The following is a 21,604-nucleotide window of genomic DNA, read 5'->3' on the forward strand; positions in this document are numbered from 1 at the left end:
AATGTGTTTAATTTTTCAGACTTTTAAAACATATTTAGTATTCAAAAAAAGTATTTTAAAACAACGTATGAATAAAAAGATTGATTAAATACTGCTAGTAATAACATTTAAATGTTTTTATTAACTGGAGAAATGTTACTTTATATGTGTAAAATTATGAAAATATAGAAAAAAAAAAAAAAAAAGAATATCTAATCCTCCAAATCTCCATTATATTTCATAATTACAAATTGGTAGATTTGTATTTATGTTTTTGAGTAATTTCATTATCATTTATTGTTAAGAGCTACTGGTTTAAAAAAAAAAAATAATAATTTAAAAACATAAGAATTAAGTTTAAACTTCTAACCCGTGGAACTCTCAATAAGTCCCACACATTAAGAGTTTTGGAATGTAAATGTAGTAGTATGGAAAAATGTATATATTCTCTTTTCATACAACATGGAAAAAACAAACAAACAAACAAGTAACAGTTTTCAGTTCTTAAGTCTCTCCAGAACAATCATGTTCAGAAGTTAAATTCAGCCATTCCATGGTAAAATTCTTTTTTCCTAAAGAGAAATAAAACTTACAGTCCTGTACAAGTAACTATATGATTTAAAATAACTAATGTTATTACTAACTACCATTAACTTGGTAGTGGTAGCTATCATTATTACTAACTACCATATAACTAATGTTATTACTAACTACCATTCTGTAAGCAGTGAAATATGGAGCTGGAAGGAAATTATCAACACATGAGCATAGTTGTAGATACAGGACATTCCAGAAGTATCTTTGAATAAGATAGCTCACATGCTGTAAACCCAGATCAGGTAGAGCTTTGATTTTTGTAGGCAGTGCTATAAGAGTTGCATAATTATGCTGCTGTTTAATAAAGACTTTGGCATCTCCATACAATACTTATTGTCTGTGAAGAAATGGAAGAGGTCCTGTAATAAAAGAAGTGTGCAGAGTGAGTCAATCAAGTGCCAGTGGAAGAAGAGGTCTGCATTGAGAATATACCATTAATTGACATCTTGTGGATACCCCCATTGTAATCCAATTAAACTTTATTGAATTCCAACAGGGGGAAGCAGTAGGGTTGCAGATCCTCACTACTGTGCTACCATAGGCCATCCTCTTTACAGGCACAGGAAACCAATTAAAAACTTACTTATCCAAAATAGCACACTTAATGAAAATACTGTCTGGAGAGGATGATAATTATCTTCTTCTCATCATGGGCTTGTACATGCATTATTACAGTCTTAGAGAGACAGAAATGATAGAACTATCCAAAGAAAGTTAAATTGATATCCTCCATTTTTAAGCTTTTTCCACTGCTACCCACCTGTCTCTATGAAAGTTACTTACACTGTGATGCTAATCACTTAGATTATGGCATTTGGTCTTCTCTGAAACATTTGTCTCACAACTGACAATTGGTTGGCAAATGAACAAGTAAGAATTATCGTAAATGTTAGAGTTAATATTCCATCACCCCAAGCCTATATGCAAAATTTATGTAATGGAATGACTGCCTATTCATGAATGGAATGTAATGTATATACACTGCAACACTGCCGACAGATTAAATGCAGAAATAAATTGTGTTTATGTCTTTTTTTGTTGTTAAATTATATTAAACTGTATTCCTAGTTTTGTTTGTTTTGTTCTGTTTGTTTGTTTGTTTGTTGTGTTTGTTATTGTTTCGGTTTGGTTCGGTTTTTTTGTTACTGTTTTATATGGGTAGGAATTATCCAGACTAATGATCGTTAACATACACACACATGTACACATGTATATATATGCCAAAGTCAAGGATAAAGCCTTTGTACCCTGTGTATGCCTTCATTGTGTACTTGAGCTCTAGGTTCTAGTCTATCATGATGTGATAGCTATGAGGCTTTAAGTGACTATGTATAGTCCAAACTCATGTTTTTGCATTCTTAAAAGGTTTTTTAACTCTGATTCTAAAGCAGCAGTGGTCTGCTTTTGACATCAGTGTTGAATAGTGTCCATCTGCTTGATTTCCATTATGATCATGCAGTATCTTTAGAAGCGGTGTGACACCTTTATTGATTCCATAAGTTACAAAGAGCATGAATGTCCTATCAAGATGACTGTTGTACTGCCACCTCAACTGAAAGAATTTTGTTTCTTCTTATTCGTCAATTTCTTTTTTCAATAAATTTTCATCTGCTCTTTGAAGAAGGGAAGGTTACCGTGCTCTCTTACTGTGCCTTCCCATAATTTGACAAGACAGTGCAGGAAATACTAAGGATACTGGTATTAACCTTGTTCATCATGTCTTGCTTGTTTATGTTGTTTTTAAAAGCCAGAGATAATGATGAATTCATTCCACAGAGAGGTCTGCATTAACTGCTATCTCCAGTATAGGTCACAGCCTACACATGTCAAATGGCCTATTTATGTCACTGGAATAGGACAGTGTCTGTATTTCAGCCTTCTTTGTTTCTCTTTCCTCCTGGAAACATTTCTTCTCTGAACACAAAGGACTGTAGGTACACCCAAAAAACAAACTGAATAAATTCCAAAATTGTTAACTTTAATGATTATTGTTTCTGGTATTTCTGACGGGACAAGTTACTGAAAACACTGTCAGCTCTAATTTTGTAGTAGCTTCCTCAGTTTTATAAATTATGTGCATAACATGTTCGCATTTAGATATTTTTACTCATCAATAATATTGATATAAAGCCTCAGTATTTGAGTTTTGTCTGCTTTTGCAATACTTTTGAAACATGCACTTGGAAATTCTACATCTGAACATTAAGAGTAAGGCAAAACATTCATGCTTGCTTGCTTGCTGCAAAAAGTTCGAAGTCTTCAAAGACTCACGTGCTTCATCCCTTTTCCTACTGACTGGATACAGTTATGTTTTAAGCATGCACCTCTTTTACTTGCTTATAAATAAACTGGACAACGCAACAGCCTAGTTCTATGGCTTTTTTATGAATAAATCCAGCCTTAAGGCTGATTACTATTACAAATTAAATTTATATTGTTTTTATGTTGATATTTGCATTTATTTAGCATTTAAAAAATAGCATTACAAATACTGAGAGTATTTCTATAATAAAGTAGACCATTAAATTATTTTCATCATACCTCAATAACTTGATCAGGTGTTTGTTGCTGTTCAAATGAAAGCTCTAATTTTTAAAACGGTATAATTTAAAAACAGTGATTTTGTCACGAAACTTTCAAATTCCTCTCAAGGGATTATCAGAGATACTCTTAATAATGTATATGTATATATATATTATTTACTTCTTGAAGGAAAAAAATATCAGTTTGTGCATTTTTATTGGGATAAGTATTTCTGCACTCTATTTCCAAAAAATAATTATTGTCTCCATGGCTGAGACAGATTTTCATTCATATTTATTATATGATTTTGGTTAATTATATTTACCTGTATGCTTATATACTTGTATGTATATATATGTATGTATATATGTGTATACATATACCTCTTAGATGGAAGATAATCTTCCCATCTCTTCCAGTGAATTAGTCTTGTACTTATTACTGCATCAACAGATACATTCAGAAATTCTTGTTCTTTTCATGCTGCATGTCAGCTTAGAAATTACAAAAGGGTTTATGAAAAGTCTAAAATCATTATTTTATTTCTTGGAAATTAAATGACAATCTTTGGATTTTCATAAACTAAATTGAGCACTAGACAAGTGATTACAGCACTTTATTGTTGAAAACATATAGCATGCTCTGCTTTGCTAAACTGAATTTTTTTGAGTGCCATCTCATGCATTCATACAATACAATCCTTCTGCTCTTCAAGAACCTTATTCAGTTCAACAGGAGCCCTGTGCACAGTGTGACTCAACTACATGCTAGTGTTTGTTCACTTTAGGCCGGAAATATTGTCTTGCAGTCCCATGATTTACATGGTATTATGACTGCTGTACAATAATAGTACAGCATACTCAATAAGAGATTGTTGCTAATTTCTAAGATAGAAAATACTAACTTGCACGCAGCTCTGTGTTATGAGTTCCAAAGAAATTACAGTAAGAAATACTTTGTATGAGCCATATCAGATGGTTTTTCTCAGTTGAGTATATCCTATTTGATACATTCTAGCAAATGCATTATTACAGTTCTTCCACTATTGCAGTTTCAGGAGGGTGAAGTGAAAAATCTACTCTCTGCAGAGTCCCTAAAACTCACAGAATATTATTTACAACTAGAAAATGAGATGTTTGAGTTGGAATTGTCTGGTTGTTTTGTCTTCATATGTTACCTATGGCCTTTATTGCTGTGTTCAATGAAAAGGTGTTTGAGCGTTAGGGAGGAAGGCACTAGATGTTATTCTACTAGGACATACTTATCTTAGCAGTATAAGTTCTAAAATTTTTTCAGCATTTAATCAAACAAAATCTAGCACAAGCTAAACTCCAGAGCTTTATATATACAATACATATATATAACAATGGTTTGCAAAAGCATTTATTTTCATATGTTACAGCGGTGCATTTAATCCATGATGTCTAGTTTAATACATTTTTCCTCAGTATCTTAGAAAGAAAAAAAAAAGTTTTCCATTTGTGTACCTTACATTGTAAAAAATGATAAAATGATTACTTGAAAAGCAAAGTGTGGAAGTTTGAGTTCTTTGTTTTGCGATGCAGAGACTCAATGATCTGTGAGCAGATGTGCAGTTAAAATGAGAAGGATAAATGGTCATTTGTGATATTATTGGAAATATTGGGGAGTATCGAAAGACCCTGTGCTGTATGATTGATGGATGAGTAGGTTTTCTGTCTTTAACTTGAAGCTTTAAGAATCTTAGGAGGCTGGGCTTAAATTTGTTCTGGAATAGTGATACATCTATACATTTCAAGTCTTTCCGACTGATTAAATATGAACACCTAATTTACCCTTTCTACCTAGTTTTGCAAATATTTCCTGTTTCTTAACATTTTACAATAAATGCAAAGGAGATCTGTGGGTTGCTCTGAAAGTACTGCCTCCTATTTATTTCCATGGAAACTACAACAAAGAATGCTCTTTGACAGAGCAAATTCTCAGCTACAAAATACTATTTTTCAACATACTCAATACCATTTGTTATGCATTTTTTCCTGCATGCCACAATCATAAAAAACTCTACCAGCAGAAGTGTCCCACTGTCACTGTCACAACTGCTGAAACACATCACCCCCACTGTGCTCACATCCCCTGGTTGCTTTCCATTACTGTTCAGCAACTGTCAATGAATGTCAGTAGGTGATGTTTTTTTCAGCATGGAAGAATTCAGTGACACATCTTTGCTTCACCCATGCTTCATGTCAGATGCCATTTTGTCAGACTGCCCCTCTGCTGCCATCTGTCACATAGCAACAAAATATAATGGAATGGTGGTGGGAAGCATCAATCTCTACTGTCATACCACCAAAATCTGCCTCTGATGTCATGGTCCAACATAATGAAATAGGAGGCATTACTTTTGGAGCAGCCTACATACATTGGGTGACATTCTAGTCTCATTAAATCTTAATTTTTAGGGATGATTGGAGGTAAAAATTAATTATCAAGACTTATAGTCTTTGTTTCTTATAAGATTTGCTCAAAACTTATTATTTGCAATTAAACTTCTTAATTTTAAACTTTTATGAAAATAATTGTTATTTTTGAAAACTTGCCAATAACTGGGACTCCCACAGAGTCTGGGACTGCAGTTTCATTCATTCTCTCTTTTAGAGTTTGAGGTCCAAAGCCATGGTAGCTTTAATCATGGAAAGCCAGGGAATGGTGTCATTAGATTAGCCACTCTTCATAATGTCAGGTTTACATATAATGGGCCTTATGTCAAAGATATTTGAATTTACAGTGTAATAATGATGGGATGATCCAGTATGAAGAAAGGGAGACTCAGGGGAGACCTTTTCACTTTCTACAACTGCCTGGAATGATGTTGTGGCAAGGTGGGGGTTGGCCTCTTCTCCCAGGTAACAGTGATGGGGCAAGCGATGGCCTAACATTGTACCAGAGGAGGTTCAGTTGGGTATTAGGAAACTTTTTTTTTTCTCAGAAAGAGTGGCATGACATTGGAATAGGCTGTCCAGGAGGTGGTGAAGTCACCATCTCTGGAGTTGTTCAAGAAAGAGTGATTGTCACACTGAGAGATGTGGTCTATAGCAGTCACAGGCATGGGTTGTTGATTGGATTAGATTATTTTATTGGTCTCTTTAACCTTAATGATTTTATGATTCTATGAATATGAATAGAGATAATAATTGTTTTCAGTTGGGTATCAATCGCTTGCTGTTCAGATGTTAAATATGGCTTTAGCATGAATATTTAAATATTGCTTTGAAAGAAAAATACAGTTGGGAGGAAGCCGAAAGGGACTTGCAGAAGCAGTATAGCATCTGTTTTCCACTATGAAATACAATTAGGTTTAAGGAATAACCCCTTACTTAGGAATAACCCCTTACTTTTAACTATTTCCAGTGAGAAGTTTAATTATGTATCTTTCCACCATGCCTGCTACTGCTGGAGGAGAACTAGAAAGCAGAAGAATGCCTAGTGATCTCTCAGGGCTGTATTTTCTCCCTGCTTTGTAATGTAAATGGCCAGTTTGAAAACCAACACAGATCCCTGCGCACCATCCCCGAGCATCCTTTCTGTTTTTAACGGCGAGATCACCTGATCGCCACCTAAAATGCCCCCTGCGCTGAGAAGCAGCGGGGATCGGTGGGGCTGGGCTCGGCGGGGGCTGTAGGGCTGCAGGGCTGCAGGGCTGCAGGGCTGGGGTCCGCGCGGAGCCGGGTGGCCGCCGGGGGTGGGGACAGGAGAGGCAGCGCCGGGAGAGCCGCTGCCTCAGCTCTGGAGAGAGGCAAAACAAAAGAGCTCAGCTGCAGTTTGGTGTGTGTCTGGCTTAAGCAGAAGATTCGAGACATTCGTGCTGAAAAATCAAAGCACAGCTGAGACTACATCTTACCGGGAAGGTATTTTCTGCTCGCAGAATGGGCTGGATCGGTACAGGTGGTTTGCAGATCATGCGAAGACAGACGGGCTGAGAGCCATGGAAAGGTGGGATAACGCTCTGTCTCTCTTCCTTGCTTTTTTCTTTTTTCTTTTTTTTTTTTTTTTCTCTCTCTCTCTCTCTCTCGGTTTATAAAGCATTGTAGCTGGGACCTGAGACAGGGTCAGTTAAAGTGATTAGATGGGATTTAATCCCACAAAGCAAAATCAGAATCAGAGGCGGTGCCGTGCCCAGCCAGATGTTCAGTGCAAACTTGGGCTGAGTCGGACTTGCCTTGCATGGTTCTTGGGTTGCTTTTGATGTTGTCTTTGTTTAGAGTAGTTCCCATACAAAACACCATGCCTTCAGAGGCATTGCATGTTTCTTTCACAGATTGTCAGAGGACTGTTTGGTTGCTGTTCGCTTTTTGCCAAGGAAACAGCAAATGAAGGCTTTGATGATGTTTATGAGAACAGAAAGAGACAGCGACTTTGGATTTCCACTGATGCTGGCGTGGTTAGAAGTTGAGCTGTGTTTGTTGTTGTACATTGTCTGAATTGTAACAATGGGCAGTTCAAGTGGAGCAAGTTTGAATGCTCATTCTTCAGCAATTCCAAATGCATTTCACTCTTGTGCTCTTTCGTTTCTCACCGAAAGCAAGAAATGTGTTTGTTTATTAATTTGGAAAAAAAAAAAAAAAAAAAAAAAAAAGTCAACAGAATTTTTGAGCAGGGTGAAAGACATGAATATTTCAGTGTCATACTTACATTTGCAGGGTTATTGTTATACCAACATGCCTTAATAGCTAAAAGAAAGCCCAGCAATGCCTCATTTCTCTTGCTGGGCAGATGCATTTCTTTTGTTCTTGAACATTTTTCCCAGCCTTTTTAGAACAAAAGGCATTTCCCTTTTTTTTTCTTTCATCTTTGTTTTTGTTGTTGTTTAATGGCAGGAAGGGAGTTATGTACAAATTAGCAATTTTGCACAGGTTAATGCTCTGCTTCATTCTGAAGTAAACTGCCTTAAGGTATTAGGAAGAAAAGGGGTGGGCAAACGGGGGAGGCTTGACCGATGTCCAAGAAATAATGAATTCAGATGGATTTAAGTCATACAGAGAAGCATACATTTATCTGTAGCTGGATTTCAGCTCCATGTCATGCAAAATCTGCAGACCATAGCAGGGAGATTCTTAGCAACCAATAAATCAGATTTGTAATGGGCCCTTTAAAATTTGTCTGTGAGGGGTGACTGCCTGGGTCCCCTTTGGCCAAATTAAGATGCAATCTGACAGTACAGTAGCATCTGTGTGCTGACATTTTCTGGTGAACCTAGTGAAAAATGGCTCCATATCTCTTCTTCAGTTCCCAAAAGACGGTTTCTGAATAGCCATGCATTTTTCCCCTGTATTGTTGTTTGCTCTAATCACCATTCTCCCTGATAATGTCTGACTGCCTTGTTTTGCTTTGCTTGCTTTAAAGTCTCTGTTTGAAGAGCCAGGGGACTGTGGTTGTTGTACCTAAAGTCAGAGCCTCATGCCAGTAACACTGTTCACAAAAATAAAAATGCATTTGTTGCAGATGAGTTGTGTAAATACCACTAATAATACAGTTTCTGCCCGCATTGCTGGAATTAGATAAATGCATTGAAAAATGTGTCTCAGATAAAGTGCCACCCATGATACAGGTAGAAAAAAAGCATCAAATAGCAAGGGCAACTGACAGGTAAAACTAAAATCCTTAAAAAAGTCATGAGAATAGATTCCGTAACAGGCAGCGGTGCACCTGTCAGTGCAGTGCCTGCTCATCCAGGGGAGAAGTTCATATTCAGATACTACAAGACGAAGCGGGGGAGGGAGGGGGAGAGGCACCGCTTTAATTGAACTACTACAAGTGTGCTTCTGGGGAGTGCCTCACATTGAGCAGCACAGCTCTGCCTCGGTGGCCTCAGCAGAACTTCATGCTGAGGAAAGCAGGGGGTGGGAGATGCCTTCATCTGTGCATGGTGAGCTGAAGGCAGGGGAGTGAGGAGGAGATCTGTGCCCTGTAATTCATGGGGTGGCAGTGGAGGCAGGTCCTCTGAGAGCCGCTTCTTTAACGTGAGGTGAGGTGGCTCCAAAGACCAAAAGTAGGGCAGGCACGAGACAGAAGGATGGCTGCGAGAAGTTGTGAGTAGTGTGGATCCTCTCCAGAAAACCTGGCCAGTGCTATTTTTGTGACTTCCAACAATGCCTAGGGATGCTTTTGGAAAAGCAGTGAATCTGTACTTCCTCCCTGATTTAAGGAAATATTTTCTCTTTTCAGCAAGAGAAGAATTTTAAAAGCTTCCCTTCTAGAAATCAAATGCTATAAATATCGTGCCATTTACTCGTTGCAAGAAGTATTACATTTTAGTTGGTACTTAGAGAGCATATTGTGTGGAATACTCATAAAACCCCAAAATGTTACTTTCCAGACCTGTTCCAATCTTTTAAGATTAATTTTCACAGCCATAAATGCTTGGAGTTATGGTAAAAAATTCCACTGCTGCTGGAGCAGAGCGAAAATGGAACTTCAACACTGCATGCAGATCCCATTATTGCTTTTGTAAAGGTAGATAATTTGACAGTAGTAAACAGTTTGCTTCATGGAAAGTGACACAGTTGCACTGTGGGAATGTAGAAAAGAAAACAAACATCTTGCAAACCATCAGACAAGCGAAAATGTCAATGAGAGATATTCCAGATAAATGGAGTTGAAATGGTTTGAGTGACTGGAAGATTCCAGATGCCTAATTCACAATGACTGTATTTGTAAAACAAGAGAATGCAGCTGCAGTTTTAGAAGCTAAACCAAGTCAGGCTGATTTCCAGATGTGCATGTACATAATCAGACACCATGGAAATCTGATGAAGAACAGAAGCAGGTTAGATTATAGAAATTGCTGTACACTTTAGAGAAGCTGGATTGAAGGTTCACCAAAGGCAGAAAAGTTTCTAAATGACAGGAGACGACCAAATTTAATCCAGATGAAACACACACACTCAACTAGTAGCATTGTTTATTGATTATATGATTATTACTTAAAACATTATCTAAAGTGAGCTTTAAAAGTGAATATCTGATTTAAGGAAAGAAGCAAGGCTTTGTACTTTTATTCTTGTTGCAAAATGAAAACTGCCCTGGGCTCTTGCTTGCAAATCCATGTTTTCCCTGGATAAAGTGCTGACAGATTGAACCTCAGTAAAAAAAGGAGAGGAAAAGAAAGGCAGAAATAAAATGGTGGTGCTTTTGAAATTTCTCACCATCACTTTCTACAAGCTGTGCAGAAATATTGTATGTTTTTTCTTCTTGTTGTTGTGTAACTTGAAAATAACGAGAATGAAGTATATTAATGTATAGTATTGTGAAAGGAGAATCAGCCCCAGAGTATTGAAGTTTGAGAAAATTGTATTTATGTTGAAGCAGTCCAAGTAGCGATTGACAGTGTTCCAGCTGACAGACTCAGCAAGCAGCCCACCTATTTCCCATTTCAGCAGCAAGTGCCTGTGCAGAAACCGTCATGCTCTCACTATAAAATAAGCCTAAGAACATTAGAAGCCATACAGTGTTCCCAGTTGCCTTAATGTGACCAGTTTAAATAAAGTTTGTTGTAAATAGTATCACTATAACACAGCTGATCATATCCTGTAGACTCAATAAAACAGTGCGGTCAACAGAATTTGCAATATCTTTTTGTTCTTCTTTAAATAAGGATTTCTCAACTACTCATCTGCCATTGTTTCCACATTTATAGAGCATGTTCCAGACCCGTGTATCTTCTCTACTGGCACCAGATAAATATTTCAGGGACAGATCTATCTCTTGTCACTGTTGTGGACTGATATTTTTAAAATTCTCCTTGTGGCTATATTATCCATAAAGATGATTTTTGTGATAGCCTTTGGTGTTGATATATAGAGCGTGTGCAAGTATTAGTGACTTTCTGTTGTCTTGTAGAAAATGAAGTACAGCAGTAGTGTTCACTTAAAACTGGTCTGGCTGGATTTGCTCTTTCTCTGAGCATGGAAGGTCAGGTTGACTTATTCAGCTGAAGACAGAAAATCACTCTAATCTGGAAGGATGCAGGATATTTTTAACCTGCCCTCTCCATCCTTTCCCTGTCACCATCCTGATCTCTTTGTTTCCTTCTCCTATTAGCCTTACTGCTCACAAACGTATTTATTTGTGTAAATCTGTTTTGATTTGACCTTGTCAACCATCTGTGATGCTCCCCTCCTGCCCCAGCTCCATGCTCCAGGACAGTAAGATACCTTCTGCTCTCTGCCCTTTCTCTAGTCTGAGTGAACTCAGAGATTGATGCAGGAGATTGTCCTGAAAAGCATACCCAGATGCCTATGAAACTCAATATTCTACATCTCATCAGTTTGCCTACTACAAAAACAAAATGACTTTTCACCCCAGTTTTAGTCATATATGTGATAAAGAACTTAGTCGATATTCCTATAGTTAAAACTGCCAATGCTGATGGCTTTCTCAGGTCGTAAAGGAGATCATGATTGCTAGGGTTTAGAGCTCAGTTCTGCCTTGGATGAATCCAGTGCCAGGTTTCACTCTGCAGTAGAGACCTCTGGTAGAGAAAAGAAAACTGATCCTGCAGAGGATTTCAGGTTAAATATATTTTTGAGCCTTCCAAATAAAGAAAACAAGCGAATTGACAGTGGACGGCCACTGAGCCTCTAAACTCCTCAGAGTGTTAGGCCTTATAAAAACATAAGCCACCTTCAAAAAAGAATTTTAAAAAATTCCTAGGAAATATTTTTTAATCTGAAGGCATTAGGAGTTAAGTCTTTACAGCCATGACAGCTCCCATTGACAGACATGATCATAACCCAGAAGTGATAGAATACAAGTGAGCATGGGTGTGGGAAGCGTTGTAAAAGAGAGCACATCACAATAAAAGCTCTCCTTCTCAGTTATCCTTTCCTTGCCAGAAAAACAAGTGAATTGCCATGGTGCAAAGTATGAAACATTATTACAGCTCTAAAAGAATGCTCTTTTGAGGATTGCAACAACATAAGTTGTAAAAGTCCATCTTAGATAATAGAATGTAAAGATTGCCAGAAGTTAGTAAAGATTTAGGAATTGTTAGGATCTGGATTGATTGGAGCGTAGTAATTGGATACATACAGCTTCACTCTGGCCTTGGTCATACAGGTGGCCATCTTCTGAGTAACCTGCATCAACAGGAGTGCACATCCTGCTCTGTGCCTGCTCACTCTCTGATGCTGCACCTAAGGTCCTGGCTTCAGCCATCAGGAACATTAATGAGGGTGGCCAAAGCTGTTGGTGTGACTGCACCCACCTTTGTGAGCTGTGATGGCAGAAGTGGCGATCAGTCCTGAAGATGGCGGAGGTCATAATGAAATGGCAAGCTGAGCCTGCAGGGTCTTCACCTCTAGGGCGGAGTTCCCTTTCATCCAAGGATTTTTTACAGCCAGCTCTCACATGATAGAAACTACAAAGAGTAAGTTGGTAACACTCCATCATACTATCCAGTCTGACACAGTCCATCATTTTTTACTTCAACAGTGCTTTAATCTAGCAGTTAGCCTAAAGAGGAGTGAAGAACAGTGCTTTTCTCACTAATTTAGGTTCCCTGTCATGGGGTTGGGATCAAGTGTGTCTAATAGCAAAGATAAAATCTGGCACCAGCTTTCTGAAGTACTTGGATAATCTAGGACATCTGGGGAGGTGTACAGAAAGGTGAATAAAGAAAGCTGATCAGATCATAATCATTCAGTGACTGTGACTGGGTCAGCTGTAGGTGCACATGCCTCCATCTTCAAAGCCTTCACACACCACCTGAAAGTCAATAGCATGTGTCTTCTTGTATTTTCTTGTTCAGAATATATGATAGAAAGAGCTGATGAGAAATAGAAGTAAGGAGTTTGCGCTAGTGTGGGCATCACTGCATCATTTCCTTTCAAGTTCCTGCACCCAACAACACAGGAGTCTTTATTGAGTGGCTGAAATCTATCCTAGCAGTAGAAGAACTATGATGCACAGAAGGATGGGGTATAGCACAACTCTCCTTGCTTGCCTTTGCATTGCTGGATTTTAGAAGGTGGAATAACTGAGGAAAGAGTCCATTCCCATCATCTCCCTTGTGTCATCACAACTATTGAATACTAGTCTCAAACCAGCTGCAGTGTGTCATCATCCCAGAACACGTGCATCCCAGAAAGTCCTTATGAAAAAGGGAGAGGGTGTCCATTGAGTGCTCTGTACTGTGTTGTTTTTTTTCTTCTGCAGATTCAGCAGGTGCAGTATATTATCCTTTACAACCTTGAGCCATGGGGAGTTCGGGCACTCTGTAATTATGCTTCCTGTCCCTGGAAGTTACTGCCTATTACTCTGGGAAATAGACCCTCTGATCAGGATTCAAAACTAAACTGGAGAAGGACATTTTCTGCTACTTTTGAACCAACAAAATAATAGTAGTGTTAATTTACAGTAGTAAGCCCCTTATGTGGAAGAGCCTCTGTAAAAATATGTTGCAGCTGATACATAAAGGAGTCACATTTCCAGTGCTGGCAGCTCATTTCCACAAATAATATTTTGTATCTGGGTAGTTCTTTTTACTAAAAGCTAATAGAGATTTATAGTGGTTCGTGAATGCTTTACAACTTGTGAGCCTGAGACAGAGGAAGTCCGTGATCATTTTTACACAGAGATGACTAAGTCCCTTCTGTAGAGGTAGTCAGATCACAGCCCTTCCTAACAAGTTTTCTTAATTGCTCATTACTCTTGCATTTGTATGTGAATTTGTTTTTAAGCACATGGACCCAGTTCCCAGATGACTCAGTAGCAAAGAAGGAAAGAAAAAGCTGGGTGTTCTAGCTGCTGTAGTGCCTGCTTTAATGCCCTCCTCGACTTGGGTATTGCCTTCTGTAAGATTCACCACTTTCTGCCTAGAAAAATGTAGTCTGCCTTATCTCACCCTGTACTCTCCTGGAATTACTCAGAGGAAGTGAGATACAGTGGACACTTCATGCACTGCCTGTTAGGATAAAGAATATGTGCTGTCTTGTTGTGTTTAGAAGAATGGTCCAGAGAAAACTGTGTATGGCATAGCTGTGATAACACACAGGCAAGAAATAAATAAAAGAAGGAAGAGCACCAGAAAATTTAGCTGCTTTGGTATGATCTGCTAGTTCAGCATTACAATACTTGATGCTACTGTTCTTCCTTTGCCAAGTCTCTTGGCAATAGCTGCAGCAGTCCACAGCATAACAGTGTTTCTACCAGAGATGCCCTAAAAGCCAAGAGAAATTCTTGTTACCGAGTACTTCCAGAAAATGAGTGCAGACCATCCTTGGCAGGGGCACAGTGCAGTGACCAACTTCTGAACGTATTCTCCCAGTCTTTTCATTTTGTGGATGAACTGAGATCTATTGTTGAGACTCTGGAAGAAAAAGAGAGTCTATGTCCTCTGGAAGCAGGGACAGGAAGGAACTTTTTCTCTCAGAGTGATCAGGCACTGGAATGACCTGCCCAGGGAGGTGGTAGAGTTGCCATCCCTGGCAGTGTTCAAGAGGCTTCTGGATAGGGAGCTGGGAGACATGGTTTAGTGGTTTTACTGTAGGTATGGTAAAGGGAGGACAGTTGGACTGGATGATCTTATAGGTCCTTTCCAACCTTGTGATTCTATGATTCTGTGATTCTACGATTCTATGATTTTCCCACTTCTGTTTGAGTAGGAAGGTCCCACGTGCCCCCACACTCTCTTATGGGACCAACCATGCTTTTAGGAAGGTCCTCAGTTTGTCATGGCTCACGCCAAGGGAGCACAGCTGAGAGTGAGTGCAACTGTCAGCATCAGTGCACCAAATCAACCAGTTCAGGCATGGCCACTTGTGCAGGTGGAAGATGAGTTCTTGTACTCCTACCATACAGTATTTGTGTGTTTGTTAAATCAGTTCAACATATAAAGCTTAGTACGTGCAAGTTATCCACTGTGATAATATGTGATCAACCAGCCCAGACTGCAGCTGAACAACAAATACCAGACAATTGCCAAAATATCTTAAATGTTTGATAGGAAATTTACTTCCTCAGATCAAGGAAGGCAGAGAAACAACTGGAGGAACAATCAGGTATTTGACCCAGAGCTGCCAGTAGTGGATGCTATGGGAAAAGTAGAAGATCCAAGGTGATACAGAATAATACTTTCCTTTTATCTTCCATTTTTTACTGTAAGTCGTAGAGATACTGTGATGTGTTCCAAGTGATGTGACATTTTTTATTTAAAGCATGATGGTTATGTGGCTACATAATACAGAAGTGTCACTTTTCCATTGTTGGTTTGATGGGTACATACTCACTGACATGTATGGAACCAGACATCTGCACAGTGAGCCAGACATGGGGTAAAATTGGTTTCCTTTGCCTTCACCTGAACTTACTGCTGGCTTGCTGATGAGCATTGTATATTCAAGCACATCAGGTTTGCCTGTCATCACCACGAATACTTAAAACTTTACAATTTTTGGCTACCTATAGGTTTCCCTATTTGCACATCCTGGCTAGGATTCTCCCCCCTTTAGCAAAAAAAAAGTAGATATTGGAAATAGATAGACATTAATGAACAAATGTTCATTTTGTCTTTGTGTGCAGTACAGATGTCTCTAAAATTAGGCAGTTCTTGATTGATTTCCCTTAGAATTGCTGGTCCTCTCTGAAATGGCTGTATTGGTGTATTGACTTGAACCCTCCTCCATGATGAAATAGCTTTGACCATTGTCTGCACAGGGTTGTGACCAGCAACTGCTGCACCAGAGGGAGCAGTGGGACAGTGCAAGTTAAACAAGCTGAGTGAGGGGCAGAGAGGAAGATGAAGCACAGAGCCTGGAGTAAAGCTCCAAGAAGAAAACAAAAACAAAAACAAAAACAAAAACAAAACAAAACAAACAAACAAAAAAAAAAACCACAAGAACAAGGAACAACAAATAAAATTATTGAGAAGGAGAAATTAAAATGAGTGAAAGCAGAAAGGAATTCTCTTGCATATCCTCAAACTGTCATGGTAAATAATTACAGATTTTCCTTCACTTCTCCATGGAAATAAAACAATTATCATGAAGCTGTTCTGTTTTAATGACAGTGGCAGTATCATATTTTGTCAAGTCTTGACACTGAGAAGAATTGCTGTCTTCTTTATGGTTACTGTTTCACTGAAAAGCCAGAAGGCTGACACTCAGGTACCACCATGCTACCTTCACAGAAATAGATAGTTTTGCCTTATGGGAGCTCAGATGTTGGAACATAAATGTCTTCATAGAGAAAAATATATATACATGGTCTGGATGGTTTGCTTTGAACTGCACATGGAGTTTCAAATCAGAGTTAAAGTCCCCTACCCAAACAGGATCATCCCTCAGGGTAGTGGGAGCCTTCCCTTCTGCCCCAGGCTCTGGTCCTTGTCTGTTGTGCTTATGCTATTGCATCTCAAGTACCCATATCCCACTGCTGAGATTTTCCCTTATCCCAGAAAGTTTTTACCAGGGCAATTGCTTGCTGTGGTGGATTGGTGTGTGTAGGTTTACCCAGTCCTCATGAACCATGGGCTGTTGAGGAAGGAGGGTTTGGATCCAGTGCTGATTCCTTAGGGAGTGTGAAGGTGGGGAGACACAATATTTGTGGCCTTTACCTCCATCCTAACTTGTGAGGGGACAGAGAACAAATGGTGTGAGAGAAACTCTCTGTTATCCCTGCTGCTTCATGTCATATTATATGGAAGTAAAAGATAGTAGTGTACTTTTTTGTCAGAAAGTCACCTTCTAACACTTTGTCATTCACGTTCTTTGAAACTCAACCTGAATACAAGCTGCTTGAAAAAAGCTCTAAAACTTTATCTTAAAGTCCCTGAAGAAGAAGTATCTTCGCTCCTTAAACACACTGAGGCTTTATTACAAGCCAGGTTCTGATCTCATGCACAGTGCTGTAAATCTTTTATTACTCACTCAAAATAAGTGGTACTGTCCTAGCAGAGAAACAGAGCAGGTTCACCCCATGGTTCTGAGCAGTGGGATGAATTCATTCCACATTACTGGCACTGTAAACTTCTTTGACACAGTGCTGGCACTTACTTTCATCTGGGTAATTAGAATTAAGCACTGTCTTCCTCCTGCAATTATACTAAATTAAGTTAAATCATTCTGTTTCCAGCCTTCTGTTACACTGTAGAAAACTTACTTTAGATAAAACTCACCCTTTCATTTTACTTTAAAATTGTGTGCTCAGGAATGTCTCCCAGAACATGCAAATGTGTATTTAAAACCCTCAGAGCAAGTCATCTCTGTAATGGTGCTGCCATTTTTTCTCAGTTCTCACAGTTGGAGATGCAGTAACTGTCAGTATGATGCAAGTTTTTCTGTGAGTCTGGAATAACGAGTAGATTGTTGGGTTTGTCAAGGAGAGGTGCGGGTGGTGGTCAGTGTGGAGTCAGTGGCAGAATGTATATTAGAGTGAATGTTTAGAATAGCAAGAGGCGCTTGAAAGGCCCATGGGTCAGAAGGCTGTAAAGCAATAGTAATATGTGCTGTTTACAATGAAATCTGTTAAATCTGTTCCCTTTTTATTAGTCTCCCTCAGATCTTTTTTTTTTTTTTTTTTTTTTTTCCCCTTTAAGATGTCTACTAACTTATTATTACTTATAATTTAATATGTCCTACAGGTCTTGATCAGCACCATTTGTACACGTTTCTAAGAAGTTAGAAATTTACATCCCCTCACAGGGATGTAAATCTGCAGAAACACATTTATCATGTTCTGTTGCTGTATAAATTATTTCAGTTTTTTCAGAAATTCAGGATTCTTAACAGCAGATTGTTCAAGAATTGTATAAACCATATAGTATTCAACCATATGAAGAAAACATACTAATCCAGAATGGAAAGAGAAGCACTAAAAACTTTATATACAAAATTATAGTTCTCTGCTCCTTTTTTGTATGATGAGGATGAAACCTGAAGACTTGCTGCACATGAGGGACAACAAATTAAATGGTTTTATAACCTCCTGTTAATTAAAAACAAAATAACTGCATCAGAATCTTAACATTGTGTAAAAGATTACACTTCTTTTTAATTAAAATAGCTGTACCATTTTACTGAAGGGTAGAGCTGGAAGAGACTTCTGGACCATTAATTTCAATCTTCCTACATTCATAGACAAGTGTATCATATAATCCCTTGCATAAGCATGTCAGTTTTGCTATGCTAAATAGATGGAGCCCTAACTATGTTCTCATCTGTTATCAATTATTTCATTGATTTCAGTGCTGTGCTCTGTTCAACAATTAGCTACACATATCACCTTCACTGACCTGAATAGAGACACATTGCAGAATAATCTCTCACCCAACAGTAAGATTTGCTTCCTTATATTCTTCCACTTGTCTAGATGCATTGTGATCATACTTTCTCTCTGCTGAATTCTCTTCCTTATTATTTGTTTTAAAGTCATAGTCACAATATAATAAATATCAGGTAATTTTAAGATGTGTCAGTCAATACAGAGGACAATCCTTTCTAATCTATCTTTAAAAAGTAAATTTAATTGAACAATTATTTTCACCATAGAAGTTTCTTTTACTTTGATAGCTGAAGTGCATGCCTAGTTTGTGTCAAAGAAACCCAGTTTGGTAATACAAACATTTTTCTTGGTGCTTGAATGGAGACATATACCACACAAGACAGTGAGGTTATTTTCCTCTTAAAAATGCTTGATGGTGAAATTGCCTTTTCACCAAGTACTGGATAAATGACATTTCATTAAGTTTAGTCCCGCTAACTGTGATGTTTGCTGTGTTATTCATTAAATCTCACATGATTTTAACTTAAAAGCAGCTATGTCACAACCCTTTGATCGCATTACATCTTTTCATTTTCATGCTTCCACATTTCAACATTATCTTAAATTAATCTTCCTGTGACCTCAGTTGATCCAGACTTTTATTAAAGGATTTTCTTACAAAATTAATGCAGGCCAGTCCTTTTAAGGTGTTTTGTTGTAGGGATCTCAATAGTCAGTAGTCAACAACTAAAATAAATATTTCATGAGTCTGGAATATTTCATTTCTGGAAAGCAGAACCAAAGAAGGCATTTTCATTTATATAGAACCCATTTTATCGTACTAATAATCATTCTTTTTAGTTCCTGCAGCCAGTAAGATGGGGAACAAGTAGGTAATTTTCATTTCTTTCTTTCCTTCCTTCTTTCCTTCCTTCTTTCCTTCCTTCTTTCCTTCCTTCCTTCCTTCTTTCCTCCCTTCTTTCCTTCCTTCCTTCCTTCCTTCCTTCCTTCCTTCCTTCCTTCCTTCCTTCCTTCCTTCCTTCCTTCCTTCCTTCCTTCCTTCCTTCCTTCCTTCCTTCCTTCCTTCCTTCCTTCCTTCCTTCCTTCCTGCCTGCCTTCCTGCCTTCCTGCCTTCCTGCCTTCCTGCCTTCCTGCCTTCCTGCCTTCCTGCCTTCCTGCCTTCCTTTTTGAAGAAGAGAGAGTGACTGCAATAGCATGTTTTACAACAGCCCATGGCTCATCCATTTAAGATCCAGACAGGCAGAAAACAAATACAGTTCAGACACTGAACTAACATAATTCTATTGCAAATAAGCTTTGATTGTTCTTGAAACTGCACTTTCAGTCATAAATTGTATAACATAAAGAACTATGACATGTACATGTAGCTTTTGTTTCACCTGGTTCTTTAAAATAGGGAAAATTTGGCTACTAAGAGCTGCAGTGGCTCTGGGCTGTTATGTCTCCAGACCCTTCTGTCAAGGAGAATTCAAGCCACATGTCGGTTTACAGACAGCATTGCCTGCAGAGACAACTTGGTAGTGAAGTGGTAACTTTTAGCTATATTCACAAGTGTCTCTTAGCTCTGAGATGGCACTTTAGAAAGAGACACATTCCTAAATGCTTTGAGGTGCTGCTTTTGAAGTTACAAGAGGAGAGTGATGGAAGAGAGAACACACGAAAATCAGATACAAAAGAAGCAAGAAATGGCTACATATGGAAGACTGGGTGCTCTAGCCTTTCATGAGAGAGGGGAGTGATTTGGAATTTATATATAAAAGCTGCTGGCAAGCTTTTATGGCCTCAGCGCTGAAGACAATCAAAGTAAAAATCCATTTATTCCACATTTGGTTGAAAAATATATTTAGCCTCCTGAAACACTCATTCTTTATCCTGCAAGAGCTCTGTTGTAAGACTATGAAGTTCTGACAGAAGGATACAAAATGTACCACGGTGACTGGCAAACTCTTAATGAGGGTTTCTTTTTGGTAGTTTTATGCAGTAATGTATTAAAAAAAAAAAAAAAAAAAAAAAAAAAAGTAATTAGACTGTTGTCCAAACATACCATTTTGATAAACATCTGGAAGATTTATTTATCTGTCATTAGAAATATAGATTAAAAAGTTTTCATCCTATTCACACATATGGCAAACCAATAAGAGTGTATACCATGCTTTTCAGCCCATTTAGTTTAACATTCAGCAGGCCAACATTTTGATTCTTCCAAGGACCTTGCACCTCTGCCCCAGTGATGTCAAACCGGCTGCACCAAGCCTCACGCAGGAGTCATTCTTCCAATAGTAGGTCACATCCTCCAGTCCCAACTGAGCTCTCTGACACTGGCAAAAGTCAATATTAAGAGGTTTCCGTGTGTTAGTGCGTTGATGACCCAGAAATGAATTGATTAGTTATAAATTTTGGATCAGGCCAGTCACAGTAAAGAAATTTGACAAAAATTATAAGATATGCAAGGATTGTAGACTTAGCTTTTGTGAGTGTCAATTAAAGATTAAGTGCAATGAAAAAGGTAGCAAATAACACCAAAGAAAGAGTTAGGATTTTTGACAGTTTGCAGTAAATAGAAAAATAATGAAGAAAAATGTTGTGCATTTGTTTAGAAAATAACAAAGGAATTAACATAGTAAGAAGCTGTGTAATTGCTAAAGGAAGGATATTATTATTTTTATTTATTTATTTATTTTCCATTAAACTGATGGTGGTGTTTGTTAGCCCAAAATTCAAATCTGCAAAGAAAATGTTATTGTGAAAGCAGAATGCGTAAAGGTCAATAAGCAACTGGAAGAACGAGTAGAAATTATTCCTGCTGTTGACAGGCTTTTCTAAACAAGCTGAAATCACAACAATCCCTAAAGATTAACTCAGTTAATTTAGAAATTACAAGGGAGGAATGTCATGGCTAGTGCTTTACACTGTGCTAACTTTGTGTAATTGCCAAGTCTGTAATGGGGCAGTGGAATCCAAGAATGAAAAGAGTGGGAAATAACAGAAATCACTGGGATGGCTCAGCTCATTCTCATTGTTATATGACTTAGTAATCCTGCTCTCATTAAGATTCTTGTAGTTAATGAAAAAGACACACTTTGAGAAAGATACTTCAAGCTGTAATCTATGTTAGTGTAAAGTTCTCTGTGTTTATGCTTTGAAAGTGCTGACACAAGCTGAGAGCCTTTCATAAAGCAAGTTTATTTTCCAAATTTATCAAGTAGGGAATGTGCAAAAGAGCTTTCAGAAGAAGGAAGCATTTCTC

The 21,604-nt window shown here is 38.1% G+C and overlaps 1 protein-coding gene across 16 annotated transcripts in view; it reads left to right on the top strand.

Moving 5' to 3' along the window:
* Positions 1-21,604, top strand: part of MAGI2 (membrane associated guanylate kinase, WW and PDZ domain containing 2) — a 679,299-nt gene that overhangs the window by 291,409 nt on the left and 366,286 nt on the right. For 3 of the 16 annotated variants that reach the window (XM_085512789.1, XM_085512802.1, XM_085512791.1), the window contains exon 1: positions 6,673-7,071. The exons of 12 other annotated variants lie outside the window; for them this stretch is intronic. The gene's annotated coding sequence lies outside the window, so the exon portion shown is untranslated. Of the gene's footprint in view, positions 1-6,672; positions 7,072-21,604 lie in introns of those variants that run through there. One more of the 16 variants, XM_085512838.1, reaches the window with a different exon arrangement.

This window comes from Coturnix japonica, chromosome 1, assembly GCF_054131305.1.
Source record: "Coturnix japonica strain WE chromosome 1, WE-NBRP24, whole genome shotgun sequence".
Lineage (NCBI taxonomy): Eukaryota > Metazoa > Chordata > Aves > Galliformes > Phasianidae > Coturnix > Coturnix japonica.